The following is a 13,334-nucleotide window of genomic DNA, read 5'->3' as shown; positions in this document are numbered from 1 at the left end:
CCTGGGCTTTCCAGCTTTCACATGCCAGGATTCTATTAAAGAGACCAGTAGGGGATGGAGTGTGGTCCCTCTATTCAATGTTATTGGACGTAGAAGGTGTAAGTCAGTCAGGGTTTCTTTTTAAATTTGGAAACCCCAAGTTTTTCAAAATAATTTAACTGAAAATTTTAAGGGGTATGGCTAGAATATGGGTTCAGATGTCTAAAGCTATTAAAGTTGGGTACTGTGGAAGTAGGACACCGCTGTGGTACCTTCCTGACGGTCCAACATGGTTAGGGGATGCACTAGGTATACCTATGAGAGAGGCTGGTCTGGAGGAGTGGGGTAACCTATTTGTTGATGGGGACTTGTTACCCTGGGATTATCTTTGCACTAAAATTGGTCCACACTTCTCCAGGCTTAAGTATCTTCAGATTTCGAGCTGGTCTCGTGCATACTCTGTTCAACCTCCACACGGTGTTAAATATCCCTTGGGTGCATATAGTCATCTCATAACGCTTTTGGCAGATAAGCCGTCTGCCAAGAAGGAAATTTCACTGTGGCACAATTTAATCTTGGAGGAAATGGACGGAACTTTTTCACTGCCAGAGGATCTTTGGTCTCTACACGTCATCAATTCCGATTTACAACATCTTTGGAATTCGTCTTGTAAGATGATGTGGGGTATTGTCAAACCGGCATGGTTACGCAGGAACCATCTTTTCACCATTCATTGAGCATACTACTCACCCCTTTGTCTCTCTAAATGTACCGAGGGGAGTAGTGTGGCCTGTGCGAAGTGTGGTTTGGTGGCTGCTTCTGACATTCACATGTTCTTTGACTGCCCGCATTTGTCCCCATTTTGGGAAGCCATTAGTAAGACTCTTTCACTTTCTGTTGGAGTCAACATTACCCTAGACTTAACATCAGTAATTTTTGGTTGCTACCAAGGGGTCCCCTCCTTGGCAAAAAACTTATTTTTTATGCCATCTTGCTAGCAAGGAGGGAGATATGCAGGAAATTGAAGGATTCTTCATCTCCTTCTATTAATGACTGGTATGCTTCAACTCCGCTGGTCTCTAAATTGGACCTGGCTAGAACTGGTAATCCAGATACAAGATCTTTCTGGCATCTCCTGAATTGGGTTCATTGAATATCTGTTTTTTTTTTCCCCAGGTCCAATGATTATGCCATCAACCTCATTCCGGGGGTTACTTGTTTCATGGTGCTAAGTTTAGTACCTTGGCTGGATTTTAGCAATTGCCTGTCTGGTAATAAATTAGTGATCATTGCTGGTTGAAACACGTTGCTGAGGGGTGAGCTTTCCGTCCTATTACTGCCCCAACCAGTCTTGGCAACTGAGGCAGCACAATGTGTGTAAACCTACAAGATTGCATATTGAAACTTGTCTGGCAGATGAGGACACACCAAAAAAAAAAAACCAATGTATTTTCGAAACAACTGTATGAATATGTAAAAACAATGGATGTGAGGGATTGTTACGTCTGTATGCAGTTACCTCCATCTGTATCGGAGGGAGTGACTTACCATCACCTTCCAGTAACCTATGGAATAACATGTAGTGTGATAGCTAGTCTGTTTTACAAAATAGGGAAATTAGAATATTATTTTTCAGATGTAGATAACATATTTTCACAAGTACCTGCAGTTAATAAATTGAACAAAGTAAAGCCTGCAAAGGTGTTAGGTGAATTTTTCCTGGAAACTAAATATATATTTAGAAATAATTTGACTTGCAGTTTAAAGAAAGAAGAAAAGACTTTCTTAGATATGGTTGAAGAAAGGAGATTGAAAATGCAAAAGAAAGCACCTGAGGGAAGAGAGGAAAAGACAGTCTGGGATGTTGAAATGGAAAAACATTTGAAGGGAGAAGCTAATCCAACTATGGCTTTAGATTGGCCTCAGAAAGGAAAGTTGTGTATTGGAAGGAATCAAATTGCATATGATAATTACTTTGTAGGTAACAGTGAATGCCATGAGTGGATGGGGATTTAAAGGAGGAAATGATCCAGTTTTTCCTAGGTCATATTTTATCTGCGGGAACAAGGCATATTATCGGTTGCAAGATCATTGGTATGGCACATGTTATGTAGGTCTGGTTTTCCCAAAGATATTCCACATGGGAAGAGGAGAAGATGGTGTACATAAGTTAGGAAGTCTACTAACACGTAGAAAAAGAGAATCTTGGTCAGAAATTGTAGGAGACATTTTTGGAGCATTGATACCAGCAGTGGGAATATCTCTGAATGCACACAAAATTAGAAAGCTATCAACAGTAGTGGATCGCTTGTCAACAAGCACTGCTGGAGGATTCTTATTGGTAAATACTGAAATGGTTGCCATGCGTGCCATGGTAATGCAAAATCGACTTGCCCTTGATATAATAGTGGCAAAAGAGGGTGGAGTCTGTGGAATGCTGAAAGTTCAACATTGTTGTACTTACATTCCGGACGAAAGTAAAGATCTGAAGATCTACATTAAAAATATAACTGAATTGCATGAGGAAATTGCACCACTGGAGGTCGAAAGTGTTTGGGAAAAGATTGGAAAGAAACTTTCTTCCATTAAAGATTTCTTATTAAACTTAGGTGGTACATTTATAGGTAGGATCTTATTTCCATTAACATGTGTGATTTTTCTAGTATTAATTCTAAGACTAGGATGTTTATGTTATAAAAGAAAGAAAATACAGAAAAAGTTAAATAGAGAAAATTTGAAAAGAAGACAGAATAAGAGACAAGAGAGGGAATTTGAAGAAGTAGAATTAGAAGAAATGAAAGATAATATGTATAAAACAGCAAGAAGAGAAGAAATTGGGGAAACAGAAATGTGAACTAAACTAAAGAATTCATTTCGCTTTTATGACGAATTGATACACAATTTTAATGGTGTGGTGATAAAAATGGATTGATGGAGCAGGTAGTGCAAACTTTTGTATACCTCCTCTATTCTGCATGAAAATAAATAATCTATTAATTATAATATTATTAAACAAGTTTGTATGTTTATTAACCAACATTATTAATATCAAAATTATACGTGGGATTTGCATTTGCATGGCTAAAATAAACTTTATGACTAAAATCTGTATGCATATTAACAGAAGTACATGTGGTAATTAGAATACTGCATGATATATGTTGCTTTTGTATGTTGCCCCAGAAGAGGACCGAAAAGTTGAATATAATGGCTTTAAATGTTGCCATATGCTAGATAAATACAAGCACATAAAGGGATTAGTAAGGGGTTAACATTAGATTTATTGTTTCTATGTATTATTTACTCTTTTGTGTTTGTCTCGCTTAAGTTAGCATTTGGGCCTAAATCCAAAATGGCCGCTGACACCACATGACGAAGTGGCTACTGTTCCACGAGGCGCGGAGTGAGCTGCGCAGGCGCAAAGAAATCTCCTAAACCTCGTAGCGACCTCTGTACCGAATGTCCCCGGTCAAGGATGTAACACGGGACGTCAGCCAAAACCAGAGAACAATCAACCTTACAATAAACCGGAACAAGCCGACTTTGGACTAACTCATGACCTCACCCCTCGAACTGAACTAAAAACTTAAAAACTGACATCGGACGATCTCAACCAGCCAATCACGACTGTCCTAAATTATTAAATTGTATCATCTTTACCTCTTTGTATTATAAAAGGGGGTAGTAGAATAGAGAAAATACCACGTTGTTGCATCGCCTTTTGCTTCCTATTTTACGCTATGTTTTCATGAATCCTTGAAGGTCTGGATGTTGCCCAATCATCTGATGACTGCGAACTTTTCCTAAATCTACGGGCAATGATAGATGCTTGCACTTCTCTGGTCTTTTGCCGATCTTTGGGACTGTAACGCGCTGAGCAAAGAACTTTGAGCTTTGGCTTACTTTCGGACGATTTATGACAAAGACTACGCAGAGCCAATGAATTAGAGGACTCCAAATAGCCAGATTAGGTAAATATGATGTTCTGCGATTTGCTAAAAATTTTATATAAAACTTTCAACAACTTTGACGAGACAAAGGCAAATTAAAATCATTATGAAATTTTAGATAAATAATTATTGGTTAACGAGAATCCATGAGTTGTGAGTTTCATTTAAGAGATAGATTCTGAGGTCTTAAAATGTGTTTTAGCTGGTTCTAAATCACCATCAACCAATCCAACTAATTTGGTCCATTGACCGAAGTGGGAGGAGTGCCTTGATGTTTTAGGATTAAAGATCTGTAGGCGAAAGGGTGTTAATGTATATTTTGTAAATGACTTTTACATCCCAATAGGTTATAAGGTGTTTCCCCCACATGTCCGGCGCTTGAATCACTCATCCCTCCTGTGTGTGCAGACCAGTGTGGAAGAAACGTGTGAGTGTTGGTGTTATGGGCCCCACCAATGACTGCATGTGTGAATGAGTTAGTGTGACGTTGGGTCTGTGATGCAGGGGGAATATCGGTACAGGTTGTTTCCCTGTTGTTAGGGTTTTTGCGCTGGATCACAAGCCTACCGGAAGCGGGTGCACGACTGTATGCATACTGTCTGGGGGGTAAACTTGCAACCCGAAATTAAAAGGTGCCTCTTGAACATCTGGGAGCCCACAGACTTGTCCGTAAAAGGCAGAATGTGGGCAACGCATGGACAGGTAATTGCAAAACGCAATATAGCATGCCTATGGGGAGCGGGAACACCTCCAACGCTCAGTGCATGGAAGAAAGACATGGACTGGTGCATGCTACAAGAGAAGACAGTCTATGTAGCCCGAGGGTGTCCCCGGAAATGGGTGGCAGTTTGATCAAAATGGAATGAGTACCGCGGAAAACTGTGTGAACCTCCCATGATCCCTTCCCTTGACGAACCATTAACGCCGTAATGATTTACGTACTGATACCATCTTGTGTACTACGACATCTGAAGTGGTATATTTGTATGAGAATCTGTGGATGCAACACTGTAATATCTGTGAATATAAATGTGGAATGACCAACAAGTTTATTTTTGCAAATGAAAAGAGTTATAAAAAAAACAAAGAAACTGACGCATCACCTCCCCACACAGTAAGGAAGCGAGCATCAACTCTCCTGCACAGCAGTAAGGAACCGACGCATCCACTCCCCTGAGTGTAAGGAACCGACACATCACCTTCCCTGCGACCCTTTTGTTTGTTTTGCGTTACGCATCCAAGGTACTTTGAGAGTAAGGTGTTGCATTTACCATCTAAAGTGAACTGAGATATTCCTACCATTTTAAAGTCTTATTTTGATTACAGTGTTGTGGATTTTTGTCGTTTGGTCCTGTGTTAAGTCTTGTAAAGATTACTTATTTTTCTAAACCTGTGTGGTGTCCATCTGTAGTGTTTTCACTGTGTTACTGTATGTGTTCACAAATGCTTTACACACTGCCTCTGAGATAAGCCTGCCTGTTCGTGCCAAGCTACCAAGGGGGTGAGCAGGGCTTATTTTAGGAGTGTAGCCCCTCACCCTGACTAGGCGGAGGGGTCCCTATTTGGACAAAGGTGCAAACCATTGCCAACTAGAGACCCCCAAATCTAACACCCGGGCACCAAAATAAAAGTGGCCCCCATTAGTGAATTATATAGCTAATAAAGTAGCCCCTGTTTGCAAATCGGTGCTGTTTTGAACTTGTGAAGCAGCACAGTATAAGTGTTTCGCATGGCATGGAAGACTGCATGGATTCTAGCTTCCTGTGTGCAATGATTGTTCTAATATCAGGGAAATCAATAGTAAAAATTGACCAAGCAGAGCATAAAACTGGCTCAAAAACAGCCCCAAAAATTTCCCACTCACTGACTTAGCGGAGCAGCCCGTCATGCACTGCCTGATTGCCCTATTGGCCAGTCTGAGCCTGGGTGTATTGTTGCAATAGAAATGATGACCCTGAACCACAACTGGAGCACCGTACAGACATTTGCCCACAACAGAAAGAAGTGGAGGTCCTTCTTTGCTGCCCTAAATGGCAGTCAGCATAAAGCGAAAGTAAGTAAGTAAGCAACCCTCATACTAGTCTTTCAGAGTCCAAGATACAAGGGAGAACAAGTCTAAAGGCCTCTCACAGGCAGACAGGAACAATCTCCAGCAGCAGTTCCCTTCTTTTGTTTCCGCTTGTGGGCTTAGTACGGAATAGCACTCTGACTTACTGGTGTGGGAGCCTTACTTTACAGGAGTAACACAGAAGGGGTTGGGTCATCCATGACTGTGACATTGCATCCTTCCAACTTCCGCAAAACGTCCTCTGACTTGAGAAGAAAGATTTCCCAGGAAGCACTATTTTTAAAGATATCCAAGCTGGAAGAGGGCCAACTCAAATGAACAGGATCCTCACACCTTCTATGGGCTTGCCAGTGGGTCTATGGGAAGGAGAAGTTTGAGACTGATACTTTTCAAATTATTGGATCTGTGTGAAAAGAACCCTGGTTGATATTAAATGTCCATGCAGCACCCTACTGTTAAAAAAGCTTAGCAAATGTTTTATGATGGTTTCAAAAAAGGTCAATATTTGGGGATCTGACCTTCAAAATGTGATGAAACAAAAAAGAAAAGAAAAAAGGGAAAATGAATAGCCATAAACAGATTAGGCTTAATGTAGGTCTAATGGACAATGACTATCATTGCCTTTAGTTTGTGACAGATTGAGAAATTCTCTAGAAATGCTTGCAGTAAGCTGTTATAATTATGATCAAACTGTAAATGGTGTTAAAAAGAGTTTATTCTTTCTTCATTTTTACTTCTGCAGCCATGTTGGCAAAAAAAAAAACATTTGCCATTCTAGTTAATGTCCTAGTTACTCTTGAAAAGGAAGTGGAAATTCTTTGCTTCCAAAATCAACATGTTCTTTGTTCCCTGTCTTCCAGCTCCAGGTAACCACCATATCAGCTCAGGTTCTTCTCATCTTCAGTGAGTTCTCCATGACGACCTCTTGGTGTCCCGACCAATGCACTCATAGGAGTGCTGCCATTTTGGTTAATCTGTCAGACAGTATGCTGTACAAGCAGAATTCAACAATACTTCCAGCAGCACTGATATTCCTCATCTCAAGCATTTCCGACGCAATCTTTGGTGATTTGCTCAAGTAAACTCCAGTTTGAAATAAGAGATTGTCTTTAATTTTAAAGCTAAGAGCAGACACATCTTGATGCAATTTGTGGAAGAACTCTACTTATACATTACAAGACTATTTATTTGCACTCCTTTCCAACAATTCATTATTTGAACTGATGCAGGTTATGAAATAATAGCCAGTACCTTAGGGCCAAGTGAACAAATATCTGGTAGCAAAGTACTGGTCTCAAATTGCAAATATTTTCGAGAACCAACCAATATACTAATAGGTTGGTTTACAAAAATCTAAATCGTAGTGGGTCGCAATCCAACCGACCTTCGTAATAATAATGAGGTAGGTTGCAAATTGAGACTCACTACAATTGGAGGCAACCATAAGCATAGTGGCCTGCTGGGGTCAGCTAACCACCAAGTCTAAAATGTGTTTAAATAAAGCAAGCCTTTTTTTCATGCACCTGTTTTTCTTAATGCAAATGGGGCTGCATTTAAAAAGAAAAGTTATGTTTTTGGGTTTGGCATTTGCCAAGAACTTTAGATTTTACTAATATTATATGTATAATATACTTACATAAAGGGGTATCAGCCATGTCTCTTCATTAATATTCTGTTCTTGTGTTAATCACATTTTGCTCCAGCACACCACAACATAAAGCATGGGGCAAATGAGCCAGACTGCTTTAGCCACTAGTTAACTTCACTTTGAGTGACTGCATGTAGCCCTTTCACAAAGAGCACACCCACACACAAAGTAGTTCCCTTCAAGGTATTTTTTTTGTTTTTATTTTATAATTACTTTAGAGTTGCTTTTGCTTGTAGAGCCTGATTGTCACGTGGTTAGATTAGGACCGAGCAGCAACACTAGCATTTTAAATACTCATGTTTTAAAGTTGCGGTTTTTTTCTTAAATACAATGACATTTGACACACATTTTATTGTGCCTGTGCAGCATAGTATTCTCTAAAACAGCCTTGCTTACATCTCCACTTTGTAGGCATAGTATCACAATACCTTAAACATTCTGTACAGGGGCTTTGGTATGGCAACATGAGTGATGTTTATTATATAAATGGCATCACTTCATTGTTTAGTTAGAGGAGTATTTCATTGATACTGCAAGGTCATCCCATGCTGGAATTCCAGCCCAGCTGATTCCTGTCTACCTCTTGCGAAGGATGCTGCCCAGATCTCCACCAGGATGGGCAGCCTGATGACACTTACCCACAGTTAAGGGGGAGTTAGATCACCACACAGGGATTTGGCAGATTCATCCTCCTAGACACACTAGGATAGGTAGCGCTAGGTAGGAGTACAATATATTTCAGTTCTTATATGCAAGCATATATTCTGTAACAGCAAAACGGTTGAACTGTTTATCTTCTCACCATTCTCATAGTGCTAATCACGTTGTTCCGTTTCGATCAATTGATTATTGCAGCACATGCATTTTATTCACGAATCACAATGCTTCAATAAATATTGAAACTGCATGTTGTGTATTTCTTATGTACTTCTTTGAGTATGCATAAGTAACCAAATAAAAAGGTTCTAGATCTGATTTCTTTGGGGAGTCAGGGTTGTCATGTTTCAAGGTTGCAGAATCCATTTGTTACCTTATCAGGTTAGGGGTACAGATGGTGCACTGTGAGCAAGCAGGACGTAGGCCAACATAACCTGAGGGTGTGCATGGAATCAATGTTGCACAGTTCTGACATTTATGTTGTATAATAAGTGCATAGTTTTCTTGGGAAAGTATAAGCCATATGAGATGGCACCACCAGCGATCTAGCTTTGGATCCTATTTTATCACCCGATTTGTTTTCTTTTTGTGTACCCAAAGATCCCCTACCCACCTCTTAATCAGGGATGTTTGTGGTGTTAGAAACAAATCCTCCTCAGCTGAGTTGGCAAACCCTACGTAGTGGCTGTGAGTTGTGCAGGCTTGAACCTTTCAAAGGATTACTCCAAAGTGGTACCCTCTCTAAAATACACATATTTATATGGCTGACGACAAACTAGCAATTAACATAACAGTGAACTGCAGACATGTGGTTTCTGAGATGCTCCTACACTGTGAACTGGCCATTGCGTGTGGAGACATCACCTTTGTGGTTGAGGCATGTGAAGCATTTAGGTCAGAGGTATTCTATACATGGGTTACATTCCCAGCAGCAGATGCATGAACAAGACTTGATCATGCTTACACGGTAGCTGAAGCTCCTAACAACTACACATCTTACGAAGCACTTAGAAATACCACTAACCTACCAAGAACACCAAAATCGGTTTGAAGGTGCCCTACAACACACTACAAATGAAGTTAGACCGGTTAGAGTTAGAACCATGGTCAGTCTTAGCCGGTTACACACAATACCCAGACATAACAAATCTGACCACACCATAATTACGTACATTGTTCACAGGTCAAGTCATAATAAACAGATGTTTGACACAGTCTGTCATGTGAACAATGACTATGAATCCTGCAAGGGCTGCTCAAGCTGAACATCCACATTTGGCTGCACCTGGAATTAGTCCAGTAACTATCAATTCAGTCATGAGTAAGGTTCCCATCAGACGTAAGGAAATTCTATTCTGGATTGCACAAAAAAACTAAACAGCTTGAAGCAGTGTTTCCCCATACGGGACCCCAGGAAAACATACCATTTTCAAAATATGCTTGCCTATGGGGATGGCTCCCCCAGTGGAAGATTGTGTCCCTTGAGGTACAGTCTTTGCTGCAGTATATACCAGAACACATGGTACACCCTCAGTCGCTGTTTTTACAGTAGTGCTTAAACAGATCCAAAATTAGTATGGGGCAGCCCCTGCCCTGGATTTGGGGATGAAACTGATGGGCGATTTTGCTGCAGTGTCTGCCATAATGTTAAGTAACATTAATGGGGAAGCAGCAGAATTGGCTGTTCACCAGCTAGACGAATTTCACTCCGGGAGACCAGGAGTGTGAATTACCTAAAATTATTGAGGAAACCTATGTAACAATAGGTAGAGATCATTTTGGAGCCAGACCTAGTAAACCACAAATTAAGAGTAATTCTGAAAAGCATAACTCGATGAAAGCACCAGAATCTTCTAAGAAGAAGTGGGATGATAAGGAAAATAAAGAAAAGACTAAGAGCTTAATTAGAGGTTTGGTGGTGTGGGAGCAGGGTGGCATGCCACTGCTCTGCTCCCACACTGCCAGACTCGACTGCAGCCCGCCCGCCAAATTATAAGTTTTCTTGTTGTCTGGTGAGCGGTCCTTCGGCTTTCCCATGGAGGCACCACCATGGGAACACCAAAGCAAGTTTATGCACAACATGGACTGTTAAGTCCATGCAGTGCATGAAATAGGCGTGCCCCCCATGCATCACATGGTCCATGTGCCCCCTGCATGCATCCCATGGTCTGAGGCACCAGGAGGCCCTAGAGGGACCCCTAAGTTTCCTCACTGCCAGCAGTTTCATGGCATGAACACCGCCGTGAGGGCGGCGAGTGAAAGCACGCTTCGATACCAACTAGCGACTCGCAAGGCTGATGACAGGGCGCTGGCGGTGGCCACGGCATGGGAGGGATTGGTGCAGGCCCTGCGCAATAGTGTGATGGAGGGGGACGGGACGCCATCCGAGCCCGAGGGGGGTCCCCCGGAGCATTCCACCCACACAAACACAGTGAATAGTTATGTACTTCTGAATTGTACCCCAGACTAAATGCGAGGACCGGGAACAGTCGCAGTCGCGGGCGTGGGCACGGGCGGCGGGGAGGGGCAGTGTTGGGGCGGGGGACGGGGAGGAAGAAAACTCTAAAGCGGAACGTAGCCACCCTACCGTGTTAGCGGCAAAAGTAAAGTTCAAAATATAGTTCAGTATAATGATACCCTGAACATCGCTGCCCGGCCTCCGGGATGTGGGCTCATGAGCTGTGTACGGCTGTCTAAATGGCCACGGGACATATGGCATTGATAAAAGCGATGCAGGCAAAGTAAGAATGTATGCTGCTGATATTATTGTTCTGCAATAAAAACGGTTTTACAAAAAAAAAAATGAACACCGCCGTGAGACCACTGGCAGTGAGGAAACTTGCAATATGCTTGGTGTGGCTGCAGCTGCATCACCAAGCATATTGCAGTCTCCAGACTGCCGAGCCACCACCAGGGATCACAAATCATGACTGTATGCAACAGATAGGTAGGTGGATGACAAACAATTGTTCGAAACTGAAATGAGGTTCTTCTATTTGTCAGACAAACATCGTTCTGATCCCCCAAGTGGTTGCTCAGGAACTTGGGACACACCTGATCCCCGTCACCAAAGTAAAAAATCTGGGAGTACAATTTGACAATAAGCTCTCCTTTGAAGGACAAGTAAATTCCATCACCTCCACTTTCTTCCTAATTTTTAAAACTCTCATCCCCTTAGACCTTCCAAATCAGTGATCGCTGCAATCATCTTTGCCAAAATTGACTTTTGCAGTTCGCTACTGCTTAATGTGCCCAAGAAATCAATGCATAAACTACAGATGATTAAAAATGTTGCTGCATGGCTACTTTTTAGCATCCCCATATACCAATCGGTCTCCCATATCCTCCCTGCGATCCACTGGATCCCAGTCAAAAAATGGGTGGAGTTCAAATCTCTATGCATTGCATTTAAGGTACTGCACCACGACAGCCCTGAATGTTTCATGCATTACTTTCAGTGCCATCAAGATCTTTAAGGTCTGCATCCTGGGCCAATCTGGTTATTCCCAAGGTTAAGAAAGCAACCTGTGGTGGAAGACGTTTCGTAGTGGGAACTGCCAAACTTTGGAACTTCATGCCAGAGCAGCTGAAACCCCGCACCCCCAAACCTTCTGGCTTTCAGCAAAGCTCTAAAAACATGGCTGTTCAACAAATAGGTGCTGCAAGCCTGGTATTATGTTTCTATCCACATGATACATTGATCCAACCTTTTTTCTCTATTAGTACATTCTATTAGGTCTTTTCTTCACTTCGGCCAGATCTTCAGTGCCTAGACACCTTCAGGTAGTAGAGTGTTCAACAATGTTCTATGTTATTTCATCCCTGGCTGTTGCGGCGGTCCCCTGGACGTCCAACCGCCATACATGCAACATGGCGGTCGGGCCACTGTTGAGGCGGTCCCCAACTGTCACGGTACCTCCGCCGCAATCACCAAACTTGTAATTAGGCTCTAAGGCACCAATCAATCAAGCAGAGAATTATAAGCGCGCTACTCACCTGTGAAGGTCTCAAGGCGCTGGGGGGGGGGGGGGGGGGTGCCACTCCGTTCAGCCGAAGAGCCAGGTCTTGAGAGTTTTCCTGAAGGTTGAAGTACCATAAAATAAACTATAGGACTATACCTACCAATAGTCCCAATACCATTACCAAATAATCAGTCAGTTGGCAGTGAAGAAGGTTCAATAGTTTATTAGACAAAATACTCTATAGAGGAGCCTCTCCGTACCTCAACCATCAGGTGCGCCGAGAAGACTGTTGGCTCGTATTCAAACATGAGGTTATATACTTTTCCGTTCAACACATACAATCACTGTAAAAGGAAAAATACCAGTTGGCCCTCGAGCTCCAGGAAAGGACCATATATGGCATACATCCGATCAGTACAAAGGCTTGACTATCTATTGCTGAGGAGGTCAGGAAGGGTGACTCCCTTTCGTCTTGGTGCCTGGGAGTGTAAGCACGGCGCCTCCAGGAATGCGCTTATCGCCCCCAAAGCCAGATGCAACCTTGAATCTTAGAACAGTAGAGTAGAAACAGCCTATCTTCAGCTGCTACCAGTAACTCAAATGAACCAGAGCCTGACAACTGCACATGATCAACACGTGATCACGGCCCCGGACTCGAACATAGGATCAGAAGATGGCGTCTGTATGGTTCTCGGCCTACTCTTTTAGCAATAGTTATACAGGGAGGAAATAAACTAATTTTCTCCATACAAAAGCATACATATCAAACAGGGAGTGTACGTATAGATGCATCATGCTAACATAATATAGGTCCGATACCCCTTATATACGGGAAATCTACCTTTTTATCCCTCAGAACGGCCCTTTTAGCATGATGTAGCTAACAAAAACCGTTCAATCTTCAAATATTCCCTCATCAATCTGCATTAAGTCTTTGAGCTCCTGTTGGACTAGCTGAGCCTTTACCGCTGTTGGGGATGGACCAGACACAGAAGAAGTGAGTTTTGTCGTGCAATAAGAGCAACATACAGGTCCACATTGTACACAAACACAACATGTGAATATGATAC

This window comes from Triturus cristatus, chromosome 2_1, assembly GCF_964204655.1.
Source record: "Triturus cristatus chromosome 2_1, aTriCri1.1, whole genome shotgun sequence".
Classification (NCBI taxonomy): Eukaryota; Metazoa; Chordata; class Amphibia; order Caudata; family Salamandridae; genus Triturus; species Triturus cristatus.
This window is presented reverse-complemented; position numbering follows the sequence as displayed.